Raw genomic sequence first — 16,825 nt, forward strand, 5'->3', positions numbered from 1 at the left:
TCGCAAAATTCACCTATGCTTACATTTAACTAGAAATTCCCATTCAGCTCAAAGTTGCATTGTGTTTGAAATTGTGTTGCCCATTACAACAAATGTAACTCTATTGCCTATTTGCAAAGTATTTAAACTAAAGTAGTTCCTTCTGAGAAAGTATATTTTGTAATGTAATGTATAATGTAATTATAATATCATTTAAAAAATAAAAATATCTAAAAATAAATAGTTTTAAAAAATTCAGTAAATTAGTATCAAAATAATAAATATAAGAATTAATACATTTAAAAATTGTCATTTACAAAACCTGTGAAATTCACTGAGAAAACCATAGGTTTCAGACATGTTATAGTTAGGAATTAGCATTTAAAAAACCTTTGAAATTCACTGAAAAAACCATAGGTTTCAGACATGTTATAGTTAGGAATTAGCATTTAAAAAAACTTAGAAATTCACTGAAAAAACCATAGGTTTTAGGGGTGTTATAGTTAGTTGGGCATTTCACTCGTAAAAAACCATTGAAATTCCCCAGTTATAGTTAGTTGTACTAACTATAACTCACGCACCCTCAGTCCACTGCTGATGATGTCAAATATTACATCATTCATGACATGGTCAGTGACATCATTGATGACATCACTAATGACATTGTTAAATATTGGACGGATTTGTTAGCATGAGCTGAAAGCCATTTTATATTTCTGTGTTTAAGGAAAATGGTGGACCCAATATACCCTTGTAGGCTTGGGCAATAAAATCATTCAAAGTAAGAATGTCTACAAGAGATTTCACTTGTTTTCAAAATAATGTAAATTCAGAATTATTTGTGAGTCAGTTACACAAAATCAGACTCCTAGGTGTCCCATCAAGACAACCAAGCTAAATATAATCAACAAAGCACAAAAGAAAAGCAAAAGAAAAGCAAGGCACACGGAAGATCCTAGTTATAGAAAATACATTTATCTGATTTTAGCCTGTTTTAAAATTGAGAAGGGTACAGATGAACAAAGTAGATATCAGCAAAAAGTTATGACAAAGATGCGTAAATGAATTTGAACACACAGTACATAACCTACGTCAGCTCCTTAAAATCACAAAGCAAATATTATCCAAAAATCAACAAATATTGCTTCAGAAAGACAATTTTTCTTGGAGTTGGCGGGAATGTCGACGTTTCGGTCTTTGTGGCTTCAGTCCATTAGACCATCCTCAGGACAAATAACTTTATGCAGGATATACAACCCTAAACAAATGAAATAAAATGTTATTACATGACATAATATTTACACAAAATCAATTTGAGTAAACTACAGACGGACCATGTGCAATGGGGATAGTGGTGAAATGGGCAAAAGAGAAAATACCTGTGTCAAAAGATCACATTTGTGCATAGCCAAAGAAAGTGCAGGTGAATTAACATATCAATACCTTAAACCCTGTGTATTAACTAAAGGGAATACAGGCAGATCCATAGGTAACAACAAGCTACTTCAAGGGTAATCACCAGGACTGCTTTTCTTTTGTGCTTTGTTGAATATACTTAGCTTGGTTGTCTTGATGGGACACCTAGGAGTCTGATTTTGTGTAACTGACTCACAAATAATTCAGAATTTACATTATTTTGAAAACAAGTGAAATCCCTTGTTGACATTTTGTATTTCTGGCAGCCATTTTAGTTAGCCATGTGCTGCCACATGCTCGCCATGTGCTCTGTCCTCCCTCAGTGTTGACTGCTCTTCTAATCTGCCTAGAAACGAACTATATTCAGCATCTTCCACCTTCGCACATGCTCAGTTGAGCTTGTAGCTGTCCTTGCAACTGTTCATAGTCTGTAAATGTCAGGATGTGTTTGCCAAAAACAGCCACTGTTAGCTCCTCCCACTTTGTTGAGCAAACAGAGCTTGTATGCCCATATTAGTCATTTTGCATGCTTGCATGAGCCTGGACTGCCCCTTGGTCTAATGCTGACTATGTAACCCTAAGCATATATAAGGCCCCAGTTTTCTGTACTCCTTAGACTGCCTCATTCATTTGCTAAGGCTTCTATGTGACGTAGTCTCCCTCATCTGAGGTTTAATAAATATGCATTTTATATCACAGCTTCTGTGCCAATTTCTTCTTTGTTGGTTTAAAAGGACCAAGTATCAGTGGGAACCCTGAGAAGGTTTGTTGTTTTCTTCAAATGGCGCTCCAACGTGGACCTCATCATATCTGCTATCTGAGGGAGTGATCTTGTCAGGAGACAGAAATCTACTGAGGAGGACAGGACAGGACTCTACTAAGGAGGTACTCTGTGCGCGGAGATTCTGGGAATTTTCTGTCTCTGCAGCCCAGTATATTTCTGATCTTCCTGATTTTGATCATCTGCATGATGTCACCCCTGACTGAGAACCTTTTTGGCGTGAGTATTCTAAAAAGACCGTTAGGTCATTCAGAACTTGGCCGTTAGAATTTGGACAGCCATTTGTTTGGTGACAGTCGTTTTGCTGTACTTGCTGTTGGTTTGATGCCTTGGATTGGTAAGGTAGTTTAGTAACACTTACTGTGGCTTTGGAATTTTGGAATTTGTGTTGGCCAACTTTGGATTTGTATGTGATAGATATACGAATTGCAATTTGTGTAGGCAGGTAATGAGGAGACTTTTCTCTACGTTGTATAAGATTTGAACGGCGCAACGTACGAAGAGTACCTTAAGCACTACTTTGATTATAATATTGCATATTCTGCACTATTTTTGGCATGCCTGTTTCAAGCACACATCGAAGAATGTGTTGCTTTTTGGAGGCACCATAGTGAGATGTGAATTAAATTCACCGGCTCCCCTGAGGGAATACCTAAATAGGTTTAGGTATAAAAACATATTTCTTCCTTGGTGATTCTATATCCCCAGGGAATTAAAATATGACAAAATACAAACAAGAATCCTTTTTCTGCGCAATGTTATGAATGTAGAAATGCAGAGCGATTTCTTTGGTGTTCTGCCAGCCTAAGCTAATGAATTGAGTGTATTTTGACTTCTTGGAAATAAAACAGTCTGTTGGGCTGTTTTTTTTTGCAGTCTTTTGGAATACTATTGAGAAGCTCTTCTTGTAAATATGACTTACAACTAGTATTTACCAATGGGTTGGTTTAAGTACAGTATGTGGGCTGTCCTTTGTTTCTGTCCTAAGTGTTGATCTGTGGGTTAAATGTGTGTTTAAATGTCTATGTGGTTTGTGGTTTTCACATTAGTGATACTTCTGTAAGTAAATAGCGATTGCGCTCTTTGTGTAAGGATTGCTAGCCTTAAGCGCGCTGTATTAACGGATTCTGAGTGTATGACCCCTTCTGTATATGTCTGGAATGAGCTCAATGTGTGTGTTTGTGTTTTCTTGCTGTCATCAGTCTGTTATGCAAAATGTCATTTAATTAATATTAAATAAAAATCCAGAAAAGAACCATATGATATGCTAAATAACTATATGTTACTATTTAATTTATAGAGTAAGCAATTATGCACATGTACAAACTGACAATGCTTAAAAGATAAAATTAGAATTTACATTGGATAGGAATAAACTAGGCCTAAAAAAACGAAATAGTGTGTTTCGCAATAAATGAACAATTATACAAATATTACAGCATTTTCCTTAGATACATTGTATTAAATACTAACAGGCAAACACATCATCTGAGTACATTTTTGCTGAACTAAACACATATTATAGAACATGCATTGAAATGCCTCAGTTTTAAATACACTGCCACCGTGCTTCCATTTCAACACTGAGAAAAGCTTTCCACCAGCTGTGTTTTTACTGCCGCTGAGCAAACAGCTGTTGTTTTGATTGTAGACCACAGGAATGTAGAGACAGGAATGTTGACTCATCCAGGATTTTGTCAGTTAAACACCGGGTAAAATCCTGCATTTCAGATTGCTGTTTTATAAAGTTACAAAAATCAGGTTAATTATTTTAGACAGCAGGAAAACATTTAAGGTAGGGATTTCCATTCTTAAAGCCTTTTTTATACGCATATTTGTGGTTCTGATGTTAAATATTGGTCCTTTTAAAAAGTGGCGCAAAATGTTTCATGTTTTAAGTTAGGCTTTTGTGCTTAGGCTTATGAATGAATGCGTCTAAATATGATGGGCAAGGAATGAAGCTATCTTTTCCTAGGTGGAATGATCAAAATGATTGGTTTTAGTAAAAAAAAATATATATAATAATTATAAAAAATTATGATAAAAATAAGTGCTTTTAAATTCGTTTTTTAATATTTAAAAAGCTTAATACTCATACTGTGACCTCCTAGTATTCAAATTTAATTTAAGTTGTGTTGTACCACATAATGAGGTAAATTTGCATTTGAAATATCATTCTGCGCAGGAGTAATAAACTCATTTTTATAAGGGTTTATATGATTATTTTTGATTTCTTACTCCTGGGCTATCTAGAGAACATTATGATAATGAATGTTATGCACAAAAAATATAGGATATTCATTTTTAAGTGCCCCAAATATCAAAGTCAAAACTGGGTAAAATTCACTATTTAAACAGCATTTTTGCTATTTAGAGTAGCTTTTAAAGTGCTTTAGGCTTCAGTAAATGCATATATTTAGATATAATACAAATAGCTGACTATTATATTGTTAGACAAGTATATTGCACGCTGCTTACAATTGAAAATACGTATAAAAAACCAGCAGACGTTATTAAACTGACAAACAGGGGAATGGGTCTGCTGTTCAGCGTTGCACACAGAATAGGACAACTGGGAAGAGTTAAAAGTCAGTTCTATATTTAAAAGCCTAGTAGGGCCCCCAGAGCAAGGTCTGCGTTGCCATTTTGACCTCTGAAAATTTTTTGAAAGAGGACAGGAGAAAAAGGAGAAGTTTTACCTTTTTTTGGCAAAAAAGTACTTTATGCACTCAGTGATGGAAAACGATATAATGGTATATGTGAACTTTGATTAACAGATAAGCTTTGCCATATTTATACAGCACTAATGCTTAAAAGCTGAGGCAATGAAATTTAGTTTGACCTCATGTGCCCTCATGTTACATTTGTACATTTGCTAAAAGGGTTTGGGTATTCATGTTTTTTTAGCCCTCTCAAAAGTGCTATGTACCTCCTATAAGTTTGTTTATGCCCAGTTGCTACAAATAAGGGTTGATAGTGTTGACAGAAGTGAAACCTGTTTCAGGTTTCCTACTGTCAAAATGGGGGAAAGAGGCTATCTTCTCTACAAATTAAGGCTAGGTAAAATGCATGTTGCTCTCTCCTTTTCTCAATTTTTGTTTGCCTGTCTAAATTGTCTGTAAAATAGCAATGAGACATTTAATTGGCTATTCAGTAACACTGTTTTAAACATTGTTAGCATTAATAAAATGTATAAAAATATATGTTATGTTACCGCCCATCCTGTTTGATGAAATTATGACAGGATCAGTAGTCTAGATTGTTGTTCCCTTATTTTGACCTTTAAGGGGAGCTTTATGTGGGTAGTTTTTGTTCTAAAATTCTTAGGTGATGACACCATTATTGTACGTTATTCCATGCTACATAGTTTTGCAAGGGCATTGCTAGTTTGTTTAATTAGCTAGTCTGTGTAAATAAACTGACAGTCCTTTTAGAACTGATGTTGCATAGTCTGGATCATGAAAAGTAGAACGCAGGGAAGATGCCCATGTGACCTTTAGTAAAAATACATTTATTGAAGAAAATGTTGTTTTATAGATAAGAAACCCTGTTAAATTAGCAGTTTTAGATTTTCCTGTTACTCCTATAACATGAGAGTATGGTCCTAAGCGTACAATGTAGGTATAGCCCACAAATCTGTCACACCTATCTCAGTTCTGAGCACTGAAGCTGACTATGATTGTAATCATTTACAGGTAGGAGTAAGGGTAAGATGTGTTAGTATTTCTCTGCATTTTATGTTGCTTTGTAGACCTTGTATACCCTTTAAAGCACTCTGATAACCTTACGGGTCAAGTTCACACTCTATAAGACACTAAAAAAAAAAATAAGAAGAAGAATTTTAGAAGTGTCTGCAGTCCTGTACGAGTAATGTAAAATGTATGAGCAAAAGTGTAGAACATTTCGTTTTTTGAGGGTTTTCAGATTAGTACACAGGAATACACCAATGTGAGGACTTAGGGTATGTCTGTGTTGTTTTTCTCTTTTCCTCACAATTTAGAAAATGAATACAGACTTCCTTGGTGGCTTAGGATTGGGTGATGTATTACGCTTGCCAAAGAGTTCCTTTTATACTTGCCAATAGGTCCAGGCTGTTGTTTTTTTTACTCTCTCATAGATAGATGAAAGTGGTTCTTGGGTGCCTTGCTAATATATAGGGCGTCCCAAGACTAGGAAATATATTGAGACTATCCTCTCTGTTGATAGACTGTTTCTGTGCCTTGTCTAAAGACCTTTTATTCTGTCTACCAGTAGATATTTGCTGCTTTACAACTATTGCCAGAGGGGCTCGGACATTAGATTCAACCTGGGGAGTCAGCGTCCACACCAGTCCAGCTTGAAGCCAAAGAGAAGGTAACCAGCACAGGCATTGCTGGCAACAAGGACCTCAGTGAAGGCGGAAGCCCTGTGATCAAGTGTGTACCCCTGCCACTATCTTGGGTGAAAGACGGGGTCACAAATCAGAAAGGAGAAATTGTGGATCATGCCCAGCTGAGAGTCACGGACCGACCAGAATGGCGAGGAGGCTTTGCTCGAGGTGACCCCTTTTGAAACAAGGGTTGCTGCAGAGATCCTAGCTTCAGGCCTCTGAATCCTAGTCCTAAAGTGAATGCAAGTTTGCTCCTTTGCTCGTTGGTGTGAGAAGTTGGCCTGGTATGAGATGTTCACTATTCTAGTGAGCACCTTGCACCAGTCCAAACGACCCTTATGGTGATTGGTTGTAAGTCAACCTTATAGACCAGCTATCATATTGGAAGCATGGACAAAAGCAGTCTTAGGCTAAACTCAAGAGGGCATGTGAAGCCAGCTGTTTTACCATATGCAATCCCTTTAATACCAAATGAAAGGACACCACACAAGTTATATATTATAAAATATATGTATTTATTACTAGAATAATCCTCTGTACTCTTTATGAGGGCAGTAGCACAAGCGTTAAACAAAGAACTTCATATAACATACAAAAGTTGCACAAATATGGATAGGCCCGGGTGGCCCCTAAAACCATATACTAAAATAATGGTATAAGAACCACGTCACAAACAATGGAAAGGCCTAGGGCCTTGAGAATTGCTGGGACTACACTGGACTAACCAAAGTTAGGACGGGGGGCCCACAGGATGCGGGTGCAGTGTCTACAGGCACACGCGTGCACCAATAGAAGTCAATGGTGCGTAAAAGTTAGAAAGTTGCAGTTTTGGAAGTCTTCCAACTGGACATGAACTTAACCACTTAAAACTAGGACACTAGGGATGTAAATCTCTACTCTCGTTACCTCACCCACAGGAAGCTGGTGCATAGGTGTCAAAGTGTGTCGGGTTTCGTCGTGGAGTTCTATGGAGCCGTGGTGAAATGTTGCTGCAGGCGACCAGGAGAGAAGAGTCCGGTAGGATCCAAGGGTGGATCAAAGATGTGGAGTACCTGTAAGCAGAGGGGACAGAGTCTGGGTCACTAGCCAGTGACCAGGAAGGAACCAGGTAGGAACCAGGCGATGTCGGGTTGCGATCAGGTGATGTTGTGAAGCTTGTCTCCGCTGCACCGTGGACCAGGAAGTATTGACGACAACCAGGAGGTGGACACAGACTGTCCCACAAAGGCTCTCGCTGTCAGCAGTGTCGGTTCTCGATTCAGAGTCAACAGGCCTTGTCAAATGCAACCCATACAGACATCGGAGATGGCTTCTGGATCAGACCGGCAAGGTCTGATGGACTGCTCCTTTTCAGGGGAGCAAGGGCCAGTCTGGAGCAACAATACCAGCAGTAAAAAGTTGTAGGTTCGTTGTCACAGAGGCCAATAGCCAATGGGCAAGTGACTGGGCAGACGCGTCAAGCAGGAAAATGCAAAAGGGCCCCATGGAGCACTCGGTGAGTGTGGGGAGGTGATCTTTGGTACAAAAGCTGCTCGAGGCTGGGGCTTCTCAATCCCCAATGCACAGCTTCGAGGGTGCCTCGGGAGCTGTACAGAAAGCACTTTGCTGGCTTTCCAAGATGGCTGGTCCCACGTCTCACGTTGCCTCCACGGGTCTCAGCTTTGCTGCGGCTGTGGATCGGGCTGTTGGATGTCAGGAAGTCTGGTTCTTGTTGGTCTCAGTTGTTCGAGCATCGGCGGGAGCAACAACAAAGTAAACCTTTGTGCGCTGATGGTGCCTGCTTGTGCAGGGTGGTCACTCCTTGACCACAAGGGAGATTCTTCAGTCTTCTACGTCGAGTAGGATGTCGAAGGGTCCAGAGTTCCATTTCAAAGTTTCAGTCAGGATGATCTAAAGTCTAAGGGCACACCTCCTACCTTTATTCCAAATCAAGGGGCTGGATTACCTGCTAGGTCCCTCCTATGGGAAACATGTCGACCACATTAGCTCTAGCCAGGAGATAGTCAGTATAGTTCTTGTACTATCAGGCTGTTTTAATTATGACACTTGGACAATCCTGAATAAACATATTTTTTGCCAAGTAGCCATTTTTAACTTCTTTCACACACTCTAGCAATGCACTTCACTTGAGTCCCCTCGGTTTGAACATCTACCTTAGTGAGATGGCACAGGAGCATGGGGACAGGTACCCAGCAGGGCCTAGCAGCTCAGGGCTGTGGGCCTAGACCTAGTTCTCCTTGAGCTCCATATGACGATTCTCCGCCAGTAAGGGTGGGCCGATAGACTCTTTCCTCTAGCCAGGTGATGGGCAAACTTTCTTTCCTGTAGTGGGTCCCTACACTGTAGCAGCATCTAGCATTTCTTGTTTCCTCATTATTGACTGAACATCTCCATTTAGTTGTTTATACTGTGATTGGGGAGCGGAGGTGGTCTCAGTCATTAAATAATTCCCCTCAGACCCTTCCATACGCCGTTATGCTGTGTCTCTGGTGCCTGTTAGATTGAAGTGAAGAAAACTGGTGCACTGCCTGAGACACTGGACAGGGTCGCTAGGAGCATTTGCCTGGTGGTTGACTGTCCTATCCTGAAAGAAGAGACTTTTCCCCTGAAACTGGACTGTGATTCTTGAGTTGCGAGTTGTGCAGCTCCACCGTGGAAACAACAAGAGCCTGCCTGTGAGGCTCAAACAGACACAGGGAGAAGACTCCCCTCTGGCTTGGTTGTACAGCGGCTTCAATTTCCCCAAGGACTTCTTCTTTTTGTCAATAATATACCCCTTTAGTTGTCCCATTTTTGAGGAGGAGTAGCCCTTTGCAGCTCTTCGTCCTAATTCCTATGGTCCTGTGTGGTCCTCCTGGTCCCTTAGAGCCAGGATTGTTTTTGTAATAATATGTTTAGTCGCTTTAATATTTGCATTAGTTATACTTATTATGCACGAAAAACATTTTTTCTGAGCAATTGAAAAATGTGACTTTGCCCTTTACTTGAATGTATTAAACTGATGTTCTAGCCCTCATAAAAAGAAAATGTAACAGTCAATTGGAAAATGTTTTTATTAGATATGTCCTATTAGCTATTCTGAAACTGAAATTGATAGTCACTGAAATGCACAGGAGCCCTGAAAATGTTTACTAGATGATTTTAGGATTTGCTTTTGCTTAGGACTAGAAAAATTATAATTCTATTTGTAATAGTGGTCATTACTTTCTCCTTCTATCTGAATGTTAATTATGACCCGATGCTTTGTTCCCTTTGTATTCCTGCTTATGCATATATATACCCGCTTAATGAAATGTTTAGAATGGAAAATGCCCACCTAGCAATGAATTAGGATATTGACAAATTTATGAAAATTAATGTGCAAATATTTTCTATGTTCCTACTGGATCATAGGAATGTCTTTAGCTCATGCTAAAAGGACCATCTGTTAAATATTGGACGGATTTTTTAGCATGAGCTGAAAGCCATTTTGTATTTCTGGCAGCCATTTTAGTTAGCCATGTGCTGCCACATGCTCGCCATGTGCTCTGTCCTCCCTCAGTGTTGACTGCTCTTCTAATCTGCCGAGAAACGAACTATACTCAGCATCTTCCACCTTCCCACATGCTCAGTTGAGCTTGTAGCTGTCCTTGCAACTGTTCCTAGTCTGTAAATGTCAGGATGTGTTTGCCAAAAACAGCCACTGTTAGCTCCTCCCATTTTGTTGAGCAAGCAGAGCTTGTATGCCCATATTAGTCATTTTGCATGCTTACATGAGCCAGGACTGTCCCTTGGTCTTATGCTGACTATGTAACCCTAAGCATATATAAGGCCCCAGTTTTCTGTACTCCTTAGACGGCCTCATTCATTTGCTATGGCTTCTGTGTGACATAGTCTCCCTCATCTGAGGTTTAATAAATATGTATTTTATATTACAGCTTCTTTGCCAATTTCTTCTTTGTTGGTTAAAAAGGACCAAGTATCAGTGGGACCCCTGAGAAGGTTTATTGTTTTCTTCAACATCTCAAATGACATCACTAACATAAGTCTTTAGCCAAAGATATTTACTTTCCCAATGTCTTAAAATATTGCTCTACAGAAGTCTACAGCCTGCTGAAAAGTTATATTAAAGAAGTGTCAGAAGCATTTTTGTTACCTTATATATGACCAAGAAAGCATAATGTACAACTGAATGACCATCAGAAGCCACAGATTCCAGTTAAGTGGATGCAATCCAAGAAGACACTGTGATAATGCAGTTAAGCATTTGATTTCTTTTTAAATTTGATATTTCCGCATGTGAATCTTTGTTGCTGCGTAGTGCATGGTAACATGTCTAAGACACAAGCTGGTCAGTCAGGTACTTGGGTGCATTGCATTATGGTGGACTACTTTGTATGTACTTTATTCAGGCTTTTTCAAAAGATGCTCGAGTCAATGCAGAACAAGTGTAGAGAGGAAGACTGGTGCTATGTGGTCAAAAAGGCAGGCATCTTGAATGAGCCATTCCGATGAACCTTGAATTGCTATTAACAGGGAGAGTTTGATTAAGCCAGGCGAAAGTGTAGCACATTTCAACGGTGCAATCTCAAGATTATATCAGCACTCGTACAATAGTGCAAAGGCCAGTACAACAATATTACGGGTCAGGAGCTCAAAAACGACTTTTCAGAGTAAAGCAGTATTCAGTGAGATTTCACTTGCCTTATGTTTAAAATAATCTCTGAATCACTGTGATCCTAGATATGCTGTGGAGTGGTGCTGCTGCACCAGTCAGCGGATGTATACGGGTAGGCAACAGCAGTCAATTTTGTGCAGTTATCAAACACAACAGCTTATTTCCTCACATGAAATGTGTTTTTTTAAAGGGGGCTGTGGATTAGTATTGGTAAGGCCGTTATCACTGCTGCATGACTTGTCACATCCTACAGGTATTACAGGCTACTCGCAGACAATTTGGAATAAATCAAAATGAACTTTTTTGACGTTGGGATGAAATCTTAATGTGCCGTTGTAGAACAGGTCACCCTTTACAGCAGTTACTGTTGGATTTCAAGGCCAACACTAGAACAAAAAGTAAATCTAAGTTTTTAACAAACAAACTCACTTGTGGGAATCAGTCTGAGCACCAGTTCAAACATTTACCCCAACCCCAGGCGTAGGCTGCTGCTATCAAATCTGAATTTGTGCCGTTTAGGCAGAACACCAAGGCAAATATTTTAAGCAATGGAAAAGAAATTTTTAGAAACCACTCTCTGATCCTTTTCTATAATATTTCCATTCTAATCAATCTGCAACCATTGTATAGGAAACGTACCCTGCACACTACACTACATCATCTACAACATACAAATCTGCAATATGTCCAACGTATTCTAGAAGATATGGGACCGATAAACAAAATGTAAAAAAAAAAAAAATCATCCTCACACTCCCTTTGGTCACACAACAGGAACCCTCAGTGACCTTAATGAGAAGGACTGTAAATGCTGGCTTCACTACAGACGTTTTTTTCAACTGCTTTAAAGAAGCAGACGCCATACTACACAGAAAAGGTCTTCTGAATAACCACAAATCAGGCCACTTGCTAGTGATCTCTGAGGGGGTCACTTCTGGTAATCTTGCCACAGATGTAATCTTGTCTGAGGTGGTCACTATCACAGAGCCCGTGATATCATTAGCTCGTGCTGATTTTCATCGAACATAAGCTGCTCTAATTAATAAACGTTGGAGGCCCCTGTCCAGAATGCTTTGCTGAATCAGACCTCGGGCTTCTCCTGCCGCGAGAGAGGCTCGTTCGTTGGATTCTTCTGATAACTTGTGCCCGAGCTTTGGAATTTTAATCCTTACGACCCGAGGAAGTCTGACAATTACTTTTGTTTTAGAAAATGACTGAAACCTTAACACCTTGGCTGCAAGGGGGTTTTCCCGCTGGGTGCTGGATCCCTCATTTTCCCATTGTTCTTGACAAGGTCAACTCATTATAAACACAGGGCAGGTAAAACCCATGACGACTTGACCTTGTCATGAGCACTGAAGAGGTTAATGTTTGGATGGCTGGTTCCTACTTTGCTTCTTATAAAATGTTAGAGTGCCCTAAATAACAAACTCCCTCCTGGAAGCAGGATGCTGCTCAGAAGTAGGCCCTAGTTTCAGGGTGCCCGTGTGTGGTGAGCACCCCGCTTGGAGTGCGCCAGGGCAGGCAGAGCCCCTCCCACAGCAGGTCCAGGGTCCTGGGTGGGGCCATCTGTAGGTTCTGGGGTTTAGGATCAGAGCGCAACTCATCCAGGGGCGAGAGGACCTCGAGACTGTGCAGGGTGCTCATCAGAAGGGAGGCTGTGCCACCGTGCCAGCCACGTTGCAGTACAAGGACTCCACAGGGTGGGCACGCAATAGAGAATGCTGCCTTCAGAGCCAACGTGAGGCGCCAGTTTAATATTAGCTAGATAATCATCAGCTCCAAAGGACTCCAGATCAGGCAGGTGTGAAGATCAATTATTAAAAAATTAAAAGCAACCGCGAAATGAAATTAAAAAAAAAACGTGAGTGGTGACGCAAGTGGTGCGCACGCACGTCACCGCAAGTGCTATCTTTCCGGCCACCAGCTTGCTATTACGCGCGCTCTTGTGCGCTTGATAGTAAGCTGGTCGCTGGGAAAGTAGCACTTCTCAAAGCAGGTCCTAAATGTCTCGGCCAGACCAGCGCATGCGCTGGATCAGGCCGAGACCTAAAAACGGCTGCAACAATCCATGTTGTGTTTGGTATCAAACGCCTTGGAATCATACCTCCACACCGGTAACCTGTGTGGGAGGTATGATTCCACTCTTCAGAAGCAAGCTTCGTGGGGTCCCTGGTCTTCCCGGTACCTGCCTTCTCGACCCGGACAGCACAAAATGGTTGCTGCCGACCAGAGACACGTTTCTCCCCACCTGCTGCTGAGCCAAGCTCGAGCAGAAGAAGGCAGCACCAGAGGCAGCATGTCATAGGGAGGTGTGACCACTTCCAAGACAGGATTTGGTGTATTAGAGCTGGGTGGGTGCACTTCCAAAGTGCCTGAAGGTCTGCACAAGGGGCACATTCATCATCACTGTGCATAGTCCAGGTCAAACCAGACCTGGGAGCCATTGGATCCTGCTCTAGCACGGAACTGGACAAAGAACATGAGAGTAGCCTACCCCCTGCCCTGACCCTCCCTTGGGAGGGTCCCCTGAATCTGTCCTACCCTCTCCCTGGGTACAAAAGGGCTTACCTGGCTGTAGCACTCAAGATTCGACTTGGATAAGATTCTGATCAAAAAACCACTGTCCTTCGACCGTCTGGACACTCTGGACTTCCACTGGGTGCACTTCATCTCCTTCTCTGTCCAAAGCATTGTCTGTGCCTATGCACCATACAAACTCCGCGCAGGACCTGTGGAGCATCAAGGACAACTGAAGTATCTCCCTTGGGGTGAAGGAGTCACTCCCCTGCATTCGCAGGCACCATAACACAACTGACTGGTCTGCTGATCATGAGCTCCTGTGGACTCCAAAAGCTCCAGCCACACAGGAGGTGGGTTCCAATGTTCCTTGAGGTTGAGCTGCCCTCTCACTAAATTTGAGGCCAGTATCCTTTGTGGGGACCGCATAACTAGACCCCTGTGCACTGTGTACATTTGCGAGTGAATATGCTTGTTGCATTGAGATATCAATAGCCCCAACCTCTGCAGACATTTTCTAAAAAGGACTTTGGCCTCCTTGCACTCTGTGCCTTGCAAGCGGTTGTTTTGTGAAACTGCTAGAGGTCCCCTTGTGACTCCTGTGCCTTCAGCCTGTGGGTCCATTTGAGAGACAACACTGATTTTCTTGGGCTCCCCAGGTTGCTCCAGGCCTGCCCTGACTCCCCTTGCTGTGGTGAGTCTCCTGGTCCTTGCTAGGCCAGACCGTGACGTTCCTCGACCTTGTTCATGGGTTGCCGCTGCCAAGGCTTGTTGGTGCTCCTACCGGACACCGGCCCATCAGCACTCGACATCTTTCATGGGACAGTTTGTGTCTGGCTCCTGGTTGTCCTTGACATCTCCTGGTCCCTATAGCTGTAGAGTCATGTTCTCCATCTTCACACCTGTAGCACCCATCGGTGGACTTTCGTCTACCAAGGCCCTGGTCACTCCTGAGTGACTCGGACTCTGTTCCTTCTGCTTTCAGGTTCTTTCCTTCAAGAATCCACCTGTGGGTTCCACCAGACACTTTTCTTCTTTCTAGCAGTGGCATTTCTTTTAAGACTCCCATTGAGAATGACACTGCACCCGTCCTCCGTGGGGTCCCTCCTTAATCACCTTGGGTGGTTCCTTGGGGTCCCAGTGATTGTACAACCTCTAGACACTGTCTTGACTCGAGTCTTGGTTCTTATACCACTATTTTAGTATATGGGTTGGTCTCCCCCTGGAGCCCACTGTGTATTAGTGCTACTTAAAATTGTTTCTGTGCTATAGTATTGTGTGTTTTGTGTTTATCTGTGTGTAGCAGATACTGTGAGATATTTAAGGTATTATAATAGTAAATACATATTTTCATAACTACTGTGTGGTTCTACTTTCATTCAACCAATATATAAGGTTGCATTCTGGTAAAACAAGCTGCTTAACATTCCTTCAAAACTAAGCCTTAAGGCTGTTCTCCACAACTACTACTTGGATAGCTTTCTAAGGTTATCTTTGACCTCTTAAATCACCATAAGAGCTGTTTGGACTGGTGCACGGTACCCACTTTAATTAGTGGACATCATTTTCCAGGCCATCTTCTCACAAAGGGAGACCAGCGTACCTTTTGGAACTTGATGTCAACATGGAGCTGAAGATGGCTATTGTCCAATCAAGACTAATGTTTCTACAGCAGACTGGGTTGCTCACTTTTCCAGCCTTTGCTCTGTAAAGGGACGGGTTATCGGTACCCTGCCTCCCCTTGTGGGACAACCGATTAGTAGAAGGGGCCAAAGGGAATATCAGAAAAGGAATCTCACCTATCACAATACTGGCAGTAAGCTCTGCAATTAATAAAATAATCCCAGATAAAGCCCCTGGGCTAAACAGGATCCCAGATGATCTGTACCTACTCAAGACCAATGTTTGGAGCCCATATTTCACTCTGATTTTTAATGCCATCTTGTTAGGAGCACCAATTGCCCCAACCTGGATGGGGCCGAGGTTAGACAAATACATGAGAAAGGTCCTCCCTTCCAACTGTAGGCCAATCAGCCTAATTGAGACCTCGCAGAAGCTGTACAGTAGAATAATAGGTTACAAGAATGGATGACCAACATAGAGATTTAAACTCCATTACAGGTAGGCTTCCGGGAGTGTGGTAGCTCTGTAGACCCGGTCTGTCGACTCCAAAGTCTATTCTAGAAAATTGTGGTTTTGGGAGGTGGCCAGCTCTATCTTGTATGTATTGACTTGTGGTGTGCATTAGACCTGGTCCCTAGGTGCACACTATGGCAAATTCTGTCATTAATGGGTGTATCCAATGATCCCTTTGCTATCATGATGAAGTTCCATGAACAGCCCAGGTCCGATGTGGACAACTGGGTGAACTGACAGAGCCATTTCCTGTAACCAGAGGGGTAAGACAGGGTCGTGTTCTTCCCCTACCCTGTTTACTTTCTATGTCAATGATTTTATCACATATCTGACGATTGTGAATGTGATGCCCCACGTGTTGCAGGCAGTAGGGTTCATGCCTTAATGTTTGCCAATGACACATTGTCATTGTCTAAATTATCAATGGGGCTTCAAAAAATCTTAGACTGTTTTGAGAACATTTGCAGTCAAAGGGGCTTGGAAATAAATGAAGCAAAAACCAAATACTTGGTTCTAAATCCTTGCCACTCTATGAAGTCTAATCCTACGCTCAAAGGGTCCCCCTGGAACGTTTGCACACCTTTGAATACCTAGGAATGGCCCTCACAGAGCATCTAGATTGGCGGCAACATATTGAAAGCTGTAAGCTTAAACTAGATAAAATCACTGGGAGTTGGTCAAAGTGCAACAAGGATCCCACATTCTGACCAATCTCGCCAGAAATTAAAATATGCAAACAGCATGCCCTAGGAACAGCTTTTTATGGAGTGGAGCTTTGAGTTCATAAGGATATGACCATAATGGTAATAGTGGAAAATTGATTTCTAGGACAGCTGACTGGTTTACCAACAAGCACCAATTTGCTTCCTCTAAGGCTAGAAATGGGACTCAGGCACATTTAAGACAGAGCTGGAGTGAGACCAATCCTGTGTTGGAGATGTATCTGTGATACCCCTGAGCTCCACTT

Source organism: Lissotriton vulgaris, chromosome 2_1 (genome assembly GCF_964263255.1).
Source record: "Lissotriton vulgaris chromosome 2_1, aLisVul1.2, whole genome shotgun sequence".
Taxonomy (NCBI): Eukaryota; Metazoa; Chordata; class Amphibia; order Caudata; family Salamandridae; genus Lissotriton; species Lissotriton vulgaris.